This window comes from Phascolarctos cinereus, unplaced genomic scaffold (genome assembly GCF_003287225.1).
Source record: "Phascolarctos cinereus isolate Bilbo 61053 unplaced genomic scaffold, phaCin_HiC Scaffold_9;HRSCAF=440, whole genome shotgun sequence".
Classification (NCBI taxonomy): domain Eukaryota; kingdom Metazoa; phylum Chordata; class Mammalia; order Diprotodontia; family Phascolarctidae; genus Phascolarctos; species Phascolarctos cinereus.
The window spans coordinates 229691355-229704837 of record NW_027556402.1 but is presented as its reverse complement, the minus strand read 5'-3'; positions in this window follow the sequence as shown (position 1 = coordinate 229704837).

Genomic DNA, 13483 nt, shown 5'->3' with positions numbered 1-13483 from the left:
CATCCAATTTTGACCATTTTTCTTTTCACCACTTAAAATGTTTTTGGCATCACCTTTTTAATTGCTGTATGTGTAATTGTGAATGAATTATGTAATAATTCCCAGGTGGTGTAGTGGATAGTGCTGGGCCTAGAGTCAGGAAGACCTAAGTTCATATCTGGCTTCAGACATTCACTAGCTGTGTGACCTTGGACAAGTCACTTAACCCTGTTTGCCTCAGTTCCCTTATATGTAAAATGAGCTGGAGAAAGAACTGGCAAACTACTTTTGTATCATTGCCAAGAAAACCCCAAATGAAGCCACAAAGAGCCAGAAAGTACTAAAAAACCACAAAATTTTAATATGTCCATTTCATATTTTTCTTTTCATTATATTCATTTCATTTCCCAAGGTATGATTCAATTCAACAGAAATTCTCACAGCCAGTTTTTCATTTGCAAGGGTCCATCGCAGTCCTCCTTAACATGTAGTGTTCTGAACATTGTGTCTCATTCTGATCACTCTGATTCTGGACTTCTTTATCCCTGGCTCTTACACCAAATAAACTTATGACTTTAAGGTAGGAATTTTACCTCTCCAGAATCAACTCCCTTGTGACTTTGGGCAAGTTCTTTTCCCTCACTGGGCTCCAGTCTCTCCAACTATATAAATGAAGAGATTGGAGGAGATGATTTCTAAAATGAGGTTGATGGATTATTAAATTGTTGGAGTATTCACTTCAATTAAGCAGACATTTAAGTTCCTACTACGTGAATGGTACAGTGTTAGGCCCTTGGAATGCTCTGGGGTCTTTTTTGGCATTAAATTTATGATCCCTTTGTGGTACCCCCTCCAGGTTCCTTCTCCCCAACTTGACATTCAAATATTTGCAGGTCGAGTCCTAGGGGAGTGACTCTTCCCAGGTTCAAAGGCACCCAGTGGATATACGTACCTAAAACTACAGCTCAGGAGTTCCCATCAGTGAGCTTGCTTTTAACAGTCAGACAATAGACACAATCAACTCAAAGCAAAGGTATTTACTAAGATAGCATAATGAGAACAGTAGCTATAACACATCCCCCACCCCACCCCAAGACTGGGTCTAGTCTCCCACAAATACATGTAGCATCGATGGAAGGAGAAGGCACAAACTCAATATGTATTAGTAATGAAGCAAACATGAAGGGAACACATGTGGCTTACACAATTCACATCCCTGATATTGTAGGGCTCTAATGTGCCCTCCCAGAGACCACCATGAGACACCACAGAGCAGAATCCACTAGGACAGCTGTAGGAACCCTTTGTCTCCCCTTCCCTACTGGACCCTGCTCACTCAGAGTTGACCATGCCAGGGGAGGGTTGGAGAAAGAAGGGATAAGTATTTATTAAGTGCCTACTATATGCCAGGAAGTGTGTTAAGCATTTTACAAATATTATTTCACTCAATCCTCACAGCAACCCTATGATCTAAGTGGCTATTATCTCCATTTTTCAGTTGAAGAAACTGAGGCAGACAGAAGGCAAGTGACTTGTCTAGGGCCACACAACTAATACGTATCTGAGGTCATATTTGAACTAGGTCTTCCTTACTTTCACTCTATCATTCTATCTACTATGTCACCTAGCTGAAGATTTCAGTATTCTCAGTTCTATGTTCCTCATATGTACAATGAAGGGGGTAGACCAGATCACCTCCAAGGTTCCTTCACCTTAAAATTCTATTTATTATATATTTAAAAGGAATAGAAAGTTGTACATAATAGATTTGCAGTTTCATGTGCAATCATCTTTTTATTATACTATGTTATGCAAATGCTTATTTTATTCTGTAAATTAAAAGTAAAATAAATCTTTCAAAGGAACAAAATATTCCAGTTTTTAAAAAAATTCTATGGCTGTATCTGTTGGGAGTTTTGTAAAAGGCTTTTTGTAAATGTCTCAACTATTGAATTGGTCTAGAAAATATTGTGCCTTAAGAGGACAGAAACAACCCTAATCATTCAGATGTATAACAGGAGGTTTATTGCTGAGGAATGCCAAATACCTCCAAGTCTTTCCTGCAATTATGCCCCATCCTTGTTTTCTCTCAACCATTAACTGGATCCTCTATATCCCCTGACCCCCTCCAAAATTGACTTTCACTCGAGTAGGTTTGGAGAGTAGAGATGGGGAGCAGACTTGTCATTGTACTTGGAGCATGTGGGCCCAATGGAGTTTGGAGTAAGAAGGGTGATGCATCCTAGGTCTGTACATTGGGGTCTCAAGCTCTCCTTTGCTTTTATCACCGTCTACTTTGTGTCATATTTATTTGGGGTTATCCTTACTCTGAACATCCAGAAACACTTTTTTGTGGTACTAAAGACCTGGAAGCAAAGTGGATGGTCCATCCATTAAGGAATCACTATAAATCTGGGAGAGTCACTGTGGGTCTCAATTTCTTTATCACTAATACACAGATGGTCCCTATGACCCCTTCCAGCTCTGGATCTGGTGTTTTCTAGTACATATTGCCAAATCGGTTCTGACAATGTCACTCAGGCACTTATCACTTATAATTTTAGCATTATTTCCATATTGTCATTGAACTATATTAAAAACCTTTTCACAGACGGACGAACGTTTGCTGTTCTGTTATCTTCTGCTTAAAGGCAACATTGAAATCGACCTGAAAGAGGCAAGAACAGGCTTTCACCCACTAACACAACATGAAAGTTTTATCAGAGTGGGAATTTTCTGTCACAGAGAATCAGTATCAGTGCGCATTACTAGTGGTTTTCACTAAATCCCTATGAAAAAAGCCAAAAGGAGCACTCTTTGGTTTCAAAGGCAGTGCCAGTGCCTTGTTGTGGAGAGACCTGTGGACTTGGAGTCCAGGGATCCAGGTGAGAGTCTGTGTTTGCAACAACCTGTGTGACCTTGATGAACAAATCACCTGACCTCAGTTTCATCATCTGTAAAATAAGGAGGGGTTTGGACTAGATGACCTCTACTCTATAGGGTTGCAATTAAAAGCCGGGTGATGTGCTGGAAAGAGTACTGCCTTTGGAATTGAAAAACTTGAATTAGAATCCCAGTATTGTTAGCAAGTCACTTAACCCTGTTTGCCTCAGTTTCCTCATCTGTCAAATGAGCTGGAAAAGGAAATGGCAAGCCCTCTAGTATCTCTGCCCAGAAAACCCCAAATGGAATCATGAAGAGTCAGACATGGCTGAAAACAACTAAACAACACATTTATCCTATGTATTGAAAAATGACTGAAATGAATTGCTATTTATTATTGATTCGGCAGGTTACAATCTCTCTGGGCCTCTATTCCTCATCTGTAAAATGATTGACTGGACGATCTCTAAAGTCTGATGTTTCTGAGCCTTAGTTTTCTAGTCTATATAATGGGGATAATAATATTTGGATGATCAATTTTGTAGGTTTTTACAAAGATCAAATGGGAGAGATGTAAAGATGGAAAGCTCTTTATAAAAATGCTAAGCGATGATGAGCCACTGTCATTATGAAGAGACAGACAATCTGAGGGAGATAATGGCCAATCATTCAGGGTTTTCAAAGATAAAGTAAAATAATGGAACATGAATCACTTTATAAAATGCTAAATAATTATGAGTTACTATCATTATGCAGAGACAGAGAATATCAGAAAGATAACAACCAATTTCCAATGCTTGGCACTTTTGAGAAGGGTAGAGGGTTTTATTTTTTATTTTTACATCTCTCCCACCTCTATGTCTTTACTCCTGCCATTTTCTATGCATGAAATGCCTTTACATGCCACATTCTTATTTCCTATTGAAATCCTATCCACCCTTCAAACACCAGCTCACATGCCTTCTCCTCTGCAAAGCCTTCCCTGACTCATACTTAGAATCATCTTTCCCACTCAGACACATGCATGTTACTTCATGCATTAATGAAATAATTGTGCTTCACCCGGGTATAATGGTTATTTGTGCATCTGATGTAACCCTCTTCTAAGCCCCATGAGGGCAGAGAACATGTCATATCTAAATGTTGCAACTCTTCTGACACACACCACAGTGCTCTATAGTCAGTAGGTGCTCAATAAATGTATGGTGAATTATACATATCTTTTTCCAATGAAGGTCATTCACTGCTCTATAATTAATTAATTAAAGTCCCTGTAATTGTCATATTTGAGGAAGAGTGCTCTTAGAATTTGTAACATCAGTTCATAAAGGCAAGTGTCTTTTTTTCTTCACATCCTCAGCACCCAAAAGTATGTTTAAAGAGGTATGATGCTGTAATGATTGGATTGGGGAGGCCAAAGACCTGAGTTCAAATCCAGGCAAGGCTGCTTACTCCCCATGTGACATTGGGCAAGTTTCTGGTGCTTAATTTCCCCAACTATAAGATGAGGAAAGTAACAAAGAAACAAATTTAGGCATAATGTTAGAAAAAACTTCCTAATGATTAGAGCTGTCCCAGGTGGAATGGGATTGCCTTGAGAGGTGATGGTTTCCCCACACTGGAGATCTCCAAGAAGAGACTGGTTAGCCACTTGGTGGATATATTATAATGGAAATTCCTTTGTGTATAGGTTGAAGTAGATAGCTACTGAGGTCTGTTCTAAACTCTCAGATTCTGTGATCCTAGCAACAGGATTTCTAATATCCCTTCTATATCTTAATCCTTGAATCAAATCTATAATATTTGGTCCTATGTCAAGTAGAGATTGAATCCCAATGGATGGAGAACTAGGGAACTGTCTGGCAGTTCAGTGTAAATAGAAGTGACCTTAGGGCTTTCCCTGTGCTAGGAATAGGTTCCTGGAATACCCAGCCTGAATTGATGCCATATGTAGATTTAAAGGTAAAAGGGACCTTAGAGAACATTTTGGTCCAACACATCCCATTTTGTAGATGGGAAAACTGAGACCAAAAGAAGAAGTAAAGAAATTTGGCCAGGGGATGGAAATGATAATTTCAATCATCCAGGAGCTGGTGCTCCTCTAAATTAATGACTCAAAAGGAACCCTTGTCTCTGGGTCCCTCTGTTGTTTTTTTTAAATAACAGTAGTTTATCTGGGTAGGAAGGAGGAGTGGAGGCAGGGACCCCTGGGAAAGTCGCTGAATTTCTATGTGCCACAAGAGGCCTCAGGGATTTCTCAAGTCAATTTGCTCCCACTGCTCTGAACTTTATCTGAATTTAAAAGAAAATATTCCATTCACCAACAAAGATTTATTGAGTATCTTCTTGGGGAACATGCATTGCAGAGGAAGTGAAAGGCTATGTACGGATATAGGATGAGAGGCAGTTTTGGTGTAATGGAAATAGAGTGAGAAGAACTGAGTTCAAGTCCCAAATCTGACATTTACTAGCTGTGTGACTCTGAGCAAGTCCTTTAACCTCTGTTTGCCTCAGTCTCCTCATCTGTAAAATGAGGATAATAATAGCATCTAACTCCCAGGGCTGTTGTGAGGATCATCAATGATATAACATTTGTAAAGTGCTTAGTACAGTCCCTGGCACAGGGACTTTAATTAATTAATTACAGAGCAGTGAATGACCTTCACTGGAAAAAGATATGTATAATTCACCATACATTTATTGAGCACCTACTGACTATAGAGCACTGTGGTGTGTGTCAGAAGAGTTGCAACGTTTAGATATGACATGTTCTCTGCCCTCATGGGGCTTAGAAGAGGGTTACATCAGATGCACAAATAACCATTATACCTGGGTGAAGCACAATTATTTCATTAATGCATGAAGTAACATGCATATGTCTGAGTGGGAAAGATGATTCTAAGTATGAGTCAGGGAAGGCTTTGCAGAGGAGAAGGCATGTGAGCTGGTGTTTGAAGGGTGGATAGGATTTCAATAGGAAATAAGAGTGTGGCATGTATATAAATGTTAGCTATTATTGTTGTTACTAGATGTGTGACCCTAGACAAGTCATTTAACCTCTGTCTGACTCAGCTTCCTCATGTGTAAAGTGGCAATAATAGTAGCACCTACTTCCTGGGGTTGTTGTGAGGATCAAATGAAATTTCTTACCTATGGATTGCAAGCTACAAGCTGAAAAGTCTGTAAGTTTGGGTCATCTAGTGACATGTTGAAAATCTGTTTTCTGAGAACAGCCAAGGTATGAAGTAATGGAAAGTTGGTCCACACAGGTCTCAAAGGGCTTGACAGAATGGATCCCATGGCAATGAAATCACAAATCATGGAAGCAACAAAGTGCCTATCACACAGCATTCTAGAAAAAGTGCTTTGAAATCTTAAAGGTACTGTAAAAATTGTGAGTGATTCTCCTAAATATGGCGATCATAACCTCTGAGCCAAAAATCAGGACATATAATAAGGAAGAGATTTTTAAATTTTATTTGTGGTTTTTATGAGAAAAAGCTTCTATAAACAGTTATAGTCCTCTATAAAATTACAAACATTCAATAATATTTAGACATTTAATAAATCATCTCTACTAGAAACAATAAGATAATGTATAGAGATAAAAAATTGGCAAAAAATATATACATACATATACACAGGTACATGTATACATATACATATATGTCTGTGTGTGTCATACATATCTATATCTATTTATTTATCCCCCATGTGTTGGTGAGGCTTATAGGCTTTTCTCCTCTAAAAGACAGATCAGAGACTTCTTTCCAATAACCATCTCTACGACTCCTAACTCCAACCCAGAAGTCTATCCTAGGAACACTCAAATGTGAATTATGCTACAATAATGTCTCTAGCAAAGCCTTGGGATAGTAGGTGCTTACTAAATGTTTGTTACCTTGAACTGAACTAAACTAGACAGTTATCTTTCTTCCACAAGTGAGTTACAGTCCCCTCAAACTCCTTGTACCACAGCTAGAGAGGTCCCAGGAGCAGGAGTGGATCTCAGGTCTCAGTGCATCACCTCCTCCTGGCCCCTCTAGTGGGTCATTGTGGCTCCAGGAGCTTCCCATTGTTCTGTTTCTTTTCTAGCATCTCTGTCTCTTAGTAGGTCTGTGGCCATTGGTCCAATCCTCTCGCTTCCGTCTACACCCCCCTCAGTCAATCCCCTATCTCCGTCTCTTGGCATTGCTTTCTGACTCCTACAGATCACCCCATGCCATCCTTACCCAGCAGAGGTTGTTATATTAACCTATAGAGATGTGCTCTTCCTCAGTAACCCCTTCACAGCGCGTTTAATGTATATGCAGCTGGGAGGGTAGGAGTCGGCCTTACTCACTTTTCTCATTCACCTGCTTCTGAGCTCGGGGGTTGGGGATGTTCCCCTCCTACTTGTTTGAACAACTCAGCTCACTTGATAATTGTACATTCTCTCTCTTTCTTTTTTTCCAGATGCTTTTTAGCAAGCGTCTGAGTAATTAATTTGGATTAGCAAGAGAGATTTTACAAATTGTACGCTAATTGATTGGGGAGGTGGTATGATAACAGTGGAAGAAGGCTGGATTCCAGGTCAGAGGACCCGAGTTTGAATCTCATCTCTGTAACTATCTGTGTGACTTTGGGCGCTTAAGGTGCTCTGTGCCTCAGTTTCTTCATCTGGAAAATGAGAGCACTGCACTAAGTGACCTGTAAAGTTCCTCTGAGATCTAGATCCACATTCCTATGATGTTTTCAATGATTTTCAGAAGTTGCTAAATGACAAAAATAACCCCTGCAAGGAAGAGATGGCACCGGACGGTGAGGAGCTAATTCGCACATTGTCTTTGCTTTCAGAATGGCAATGCTCAGTTACTCCTTACCAAACTATTAGAGTTTCTAGTCTGTCTCAGTGGTTTGTGGGGGCAGCATCATACAGGGGAAATAACTTTGTTTTGGGAGTCAGAGGATTTGAGTTTGAATTCTGGTTCTGCTACTTACTACTTGTGTAATCTTAAATGAGCCTTTGAGCCTTTCTTTGCCTCAGTTTCCTCATATTTAAAATGAAGAAAAAAGAAGAAAAGGAGGGAAGGAAGGAGGGAGAGAGAAATCAAGCAATCAAGAAAGAAAGAAAGATGAGGGAGGAAGACAGGAAGGAAGGAAGGAAAAGTGAAAGATGGATGGATGGATAAGGGAGGGAGGAAGACAGAAGAGCAAGGAAGGAAAGAAGGAAGGAAGGAAAGACAAGAGGAAGGAAGATAAGGAAGGAAGGTAGGAAGGAAGGGAAAGAAAGAGAAGGAAAGGGAAAGGAGGGAGGAAGGGAGAAAAGAAACACATTCTTTTCTATTGACACAAGGGAGCAGACTCAAAGTGCATGCTTTAGTTTATGTATCAAGATAGGTATTTTTAATTCTCAAGGGTCTAAATGCAAATTCAAACAAATAGGTTAGGCTAGGAGGGAATCTACAGTTAGCTATTCTTTATAGAGATGAAAAACTTGGAAAAGGAGACAGCAGGCTATACTTTCCTCTAAGATGCTATTGAACTTGATGGGAATCTTGGTGGGTGCTCAGGTCGCCTTTTAACACCTCTTCTCCTAGCCTGGGATGGGCTTCTCTTGATAAGTGGCAGAGGTTAGTGGTGGTAGAGCAGGGAGGGCTGCAAGATGAGATAGGACTAAAGGAAGCGTCCAGATTTAATGTGATAATTATGTCACTTTACATAATTATAAATTGACAATTATAAAATGAAATTTGGTCCATTTTTTGTTTATATGCTCTTGCATGATTAAAAAATAAAGTCAACGCCCCATCCTTTGTTTCCAGTCACATCCCCAGGAGTTTTAGCCCCGTGTCATCTGGGTGGGCCTGATTAAACAAGGGAAACTCAATCTCTCACTTATCCCTCTCCGTCATTACCACTGCATTATCTTGCTCTTCAGACTGATTTTTAATTTTTATATTTGCCATTACAAGTGATTTAGGAGGACGTTCATTGCCTGGCTTGCCCCGAGTCATTAAATTTGCCTAGGTTGAATAGCCCGATGTTCACCTGAAATTAACCAAATCGGAGACATTATCTGCTGGATTTTCATCGGCCTGAGAAATAGACCAAAGACTCCAGTCTCCTTCTCTCTTCCAGTGCTTAAGGGAAAAATATTTTAATTGATAAAAGAGGTAATTAGCCAAGTCTAAAAGGTCCCTGCTAATTATGCTGTATATCTTGCAGAGTTACTTTGCCTATGGTTTCCAGAATGAGACTATGCTGTCCTGAATTTTGTTTTAGCCCACATCTATTTATACTAATGGAATAATTGGAAGGGGATTTGCCTCAGTAAGGTAGTGGGGTATCTTTGTAAGCTGTACTGAAATGGACATTGGGTCAAATTAATATTGGAGAGAGGAGGAATCGCTTACCCTTACCCATTAAATTTGTAGCCTTGGTTAAATCGAAGAAGTTGGATTACCTAGTTATATATGGAAGAAGTGCCAGGCCTCAGGACTGTTACCACTTTTGAATCACCAGGGCATGGATTTCTTAAATGGACCAATAAGTTAAAACTCAAACCAGCCAGAAATTGGATGGAGCCAAGCTAAGGTAGTTGTTACTAGGTCCTAATTTGCCATTCTGGGAAGAAAGCTAGGGAGAAGGAAGGTCCAAGGTGGTAGCAGTCCCCAGAGATCCAAGATGGTAGCACACTTTGATAGATCCTGGACAAGGGATAGGGAAGAGACTCAGTAGATGAGATGAGAAAATTTGAACACCACCCAGATGGTAATGGATACACTTCTTACATGATCTTTGGTGCAGTAGACAGAGTGGTAGACTTGGAGTCAAGAAGACCTGAGTTCAAATTTAGCCTCAGATACTTACTAGCTGTGTGACCTTGAGCAAGTCACTTAACCTCTATTTGCTTCACTTTCTTCACCTATAAAATGAGAATAATAATAGCACCTACTTCCCAGAATTGTTGTGAGAATCAAATGAGATAGTATTTGTAAGGTGCTTAGCACGGTGCCTGGCACATAGTAAGCGCTATATAAATTCTGGCTATTATTATTATTACTAAATGACACAACGAATAGAGTGCCAGGCCTGTAATCCTTGCTACTTTGGAAGCTGAGGCTGGTGGATATTCTGGGCTAGAGTAGGGCTAAAGCTCACCAGGTACTAAATCAGGTACCAATACGGAGAACCCCCAAGAATGGGAATCCATTTGGATACCCAAGGAAGGGCAAACTGAGTTAGATCAGAGACAGAGAAGGTCAAAGCTCCCACATCCCTCACCTCACACCTGGACTATTGTAATAGCCTGCTAATGTTTACCTGCCTCGAGTCGCTCCCCACTTCAATCCATCCTCCATTCAGCCACTAAAGTGATTTCACACAACACCCTTCCCTCCCTCAATGTACTCCAGTGATTTCCTATTGCCTCCAAGACCAAATGCAAAACGCTCTGTTGGGCATTCAAAGCTTTTTGTGACCTAGCCCTTTTCTGCCTTTCCAGTCTTCTTATACCTTAAATCTCAACACACATTCTTGCATCCAGTGATACTGGCCTTCTGGCCTTTGTGGTAGACTTATGGAAGACAAGAATCACATAGGATGGGAAGACAGAGGGTTTGTTGCAGTCTGCACATGCAGAAGGAGTGCCCTGCCAGGTGAGACCATGGAGCCATTGCAGGTCTTTAGGCTCCTATCTAAAGTGGGTTTGATTCACTCTCAAAGCTCCAAGAGCTACACATAAATACCACTGCTCAAAGCCCTTCTGTCCCTTGCAAGTCCCCAGACAAATATGGCCTTTTGAGGTTCAGGCGTGGCATCTTTAGGGCTCAGTCTGGCTCTGGATAAGTCCAAGAGGCTGAGGGTTATTCAAGCTGAGGTTGCTGTGGGGAGGTTCAGCAGTCCAGGGCATCTTGCCCTCCAGTGGCAGGTAACCAACCGTAGAATGTGGACCTTTCCCACCCTCAGTAAATAGCCTGGCACTTCCCACAGAGCTGTTTAGAGGGCTAGGTTAGCTGCTGTCAAGGGTGCAGCTGTTTCCAGTTTCTCCCTCTCCCTCTTCTGGCAGACTGGCTGTTTTTCTACTGACCACAAACATCACACACATTTCTGTTCTACACAGCCACCACGTGTTCAAATTCCTAACAGGAGCCAAAGGCCCAATATACCAATGGTCTTTTAACCTCATTCAGTGGGTCATAAGATTCTAAATTTAGCACTTCAAGGAAATTCAAAGGCCACTTAGTACAGCTCCCTCATTTTACAGGTGAGGACACTGAGGCTTAAGGCTGTTAAGTGACTTGTTCAAGATCACATGGGTAGTAACCGTACCTTAATTTAGAGTTGTGGGGGGGGTAATGTGGGACACTGAAAGATTAACCATCTCTCACAAGAGAGATAAGGAGCCATCCAACGAAGGGGTGACCTCCCCTTCATATATATATATATATGTATACACACACACACACACACACACACACACATACACACATATATCTTTTCAATACAAGGCCACTGCACAAGATAAAACAACCCTTCAAGAAGACTAGCTTAATTAATTAATATTCGATACCAGGTTTCAAAAACAGATCGATTGATTTTTCAGCTTAAGCTTTATCTCATAAACAGGAGCCAGAAAAATCTGGGTGTATGCTCATTCATTCATTTAACAAGCATCTATTAAGCATGTCCCATATGCCAAGTAATTTGGAGGGAGGGAGGGGGAAGACACTAGTAATTGAAGGAATTAAAATCGGCTTCCTGTAGCAGATAATACTTGAACTTAACTTGGAAGGAAGGAAGGAAGATGGTAGAGGCTTTTTAAAAAAAATATTTAGTTTTTGTTACAGTTTGAGTTCCAGGTCTCCCTCCCTCCCTCCCAACCCTACACTAGACAGGGCCACCATTTGACACAGTTATATCAATATATGTAGAATGACACCATTTCTCAGCTCTTTCTCTGGAAGTGGATGGCATCTTCCTTCATTCATGAGTCCTCTGTAGTCGATTTGAATATTCTTATTACCCAGAATTGCTCAGTCGTTCACAGATCCTCTTCCAACAATATTGCTGTTCCTGTGTCCAGCATTCTCTCAATTCTGCTTATTTCACTCTTTGTTATTTCATGCAAGGCTTTCCATGATTTTCTAAAATCAACCTACTCGTCATTTCTTGCAGCACAGAAGTATTCCATCCCAGGGGAAAGGCCTAAAAAGCCACACAGAGAAGGTGGCACTTTTTTCTTAGCGGCCACTGGAATTTTCTGAGCAGAGGCAAGACGTGGTGGGATTTGTGCTTTACCGATCTTGTAGCTCTGTGGAGGATGAGGAGGATCGGGGAGAGAAGTGGAGACAAGGAGACCCTCCTAGGAGTATTGGGAAGACCTGGACAATGCAAGTTTCTAAACTGGTATTGAGCAAAAGCTATTTTCAGTGCCCTTATTGCAAACAGAAATAACAATGAAAAATTGCTTTGAGTTGGGAAATTACATCAGGTTGTCACAAAATATCATATTTATTTTTAAATAATAGAAATACTGAACACTGACTTTGCCAACTGTAGCAAATGAATGTCACTTTGGGTTTGACTGTCCAAAATCTTAGAAGTTTCTCCTATTTCTGTTAACAGTGCTCTCTGATGGAACTGCATTGTTCCCCTCACCTGAAATCAGAGGCAAAACTGGGAGACTCGAAACATTGCCCTTGATATCGGTCATATTGGCTGCTATGCAGCAGAAGAGGTAATAGGAGGGGCAGGAAAGGTGGGTTGCTGTTAAGTCGTTTTTTCAGTTGCGTCTGACTCTTTGTGATCCCATTTGGGGCTTTCTTGGCAGAGATACTAGAGTGGTTTGCCATTTTCCTTCTCCACTTTACAGATGAGGAAACTGAGGCAGAGTAAAGTGACTTGCCCAGGGTCACACAGCTAATAAGTGTCTGAGGCTGGATTTGAACCCAGGAAGATGAGTCTTCCCAACTCCCTGCTCCACTTAGCTGCCCTGGAAAGGTGGGGGAGAACCACAGATTCTGAGCTTGAGTCCCACTCCTCAACTTATACCATTTACAAAAATGGTACTTATTAGACTTCAAGGGAATGCAGGATACACCAGCTCATTCATTCAACACTGACTACTTTCCTAATGTGCTTCTCACATTTGTCTTTGGGTCAATGAGTAAACAGCCAGGAAAGCTAATGTATTGTTAAGGCTGAATTAAATGGACCTGAAATTCCAAAACCAGAGAAATGGGTTTTTATTTGTATTTAGGCCACTCAAGAAAGAGAAGGGCTGCCCTTCTCACTTTCCAGAAACCAGAGGCCATTTGGCCAAGGGAAGTGGTGGAGGATTGTCAGTAAAATGTAAGCTTTCTGCAGACAGGGACCATTTCCATTTTTATTGTTGTGTCCTAGGCACCTAGTACAGGGTCAGGTACCTGGTAGGTACTTAATAAATTCGTGTTGAATGAATGAATGAACTCAATTCAACCCACCAAGCATTTATTTATTTACAGGTCAGTTAGTCAGACAGTAAACATTTATGAAGTCCATGCTATGTGCCAGGTACTATGCTAAGTGCTGGGGATACAAAAAGAGGCAAAAGATAATCGCTGCCCTCAAGGAACTTATAATCTAATGGAGGAGACAA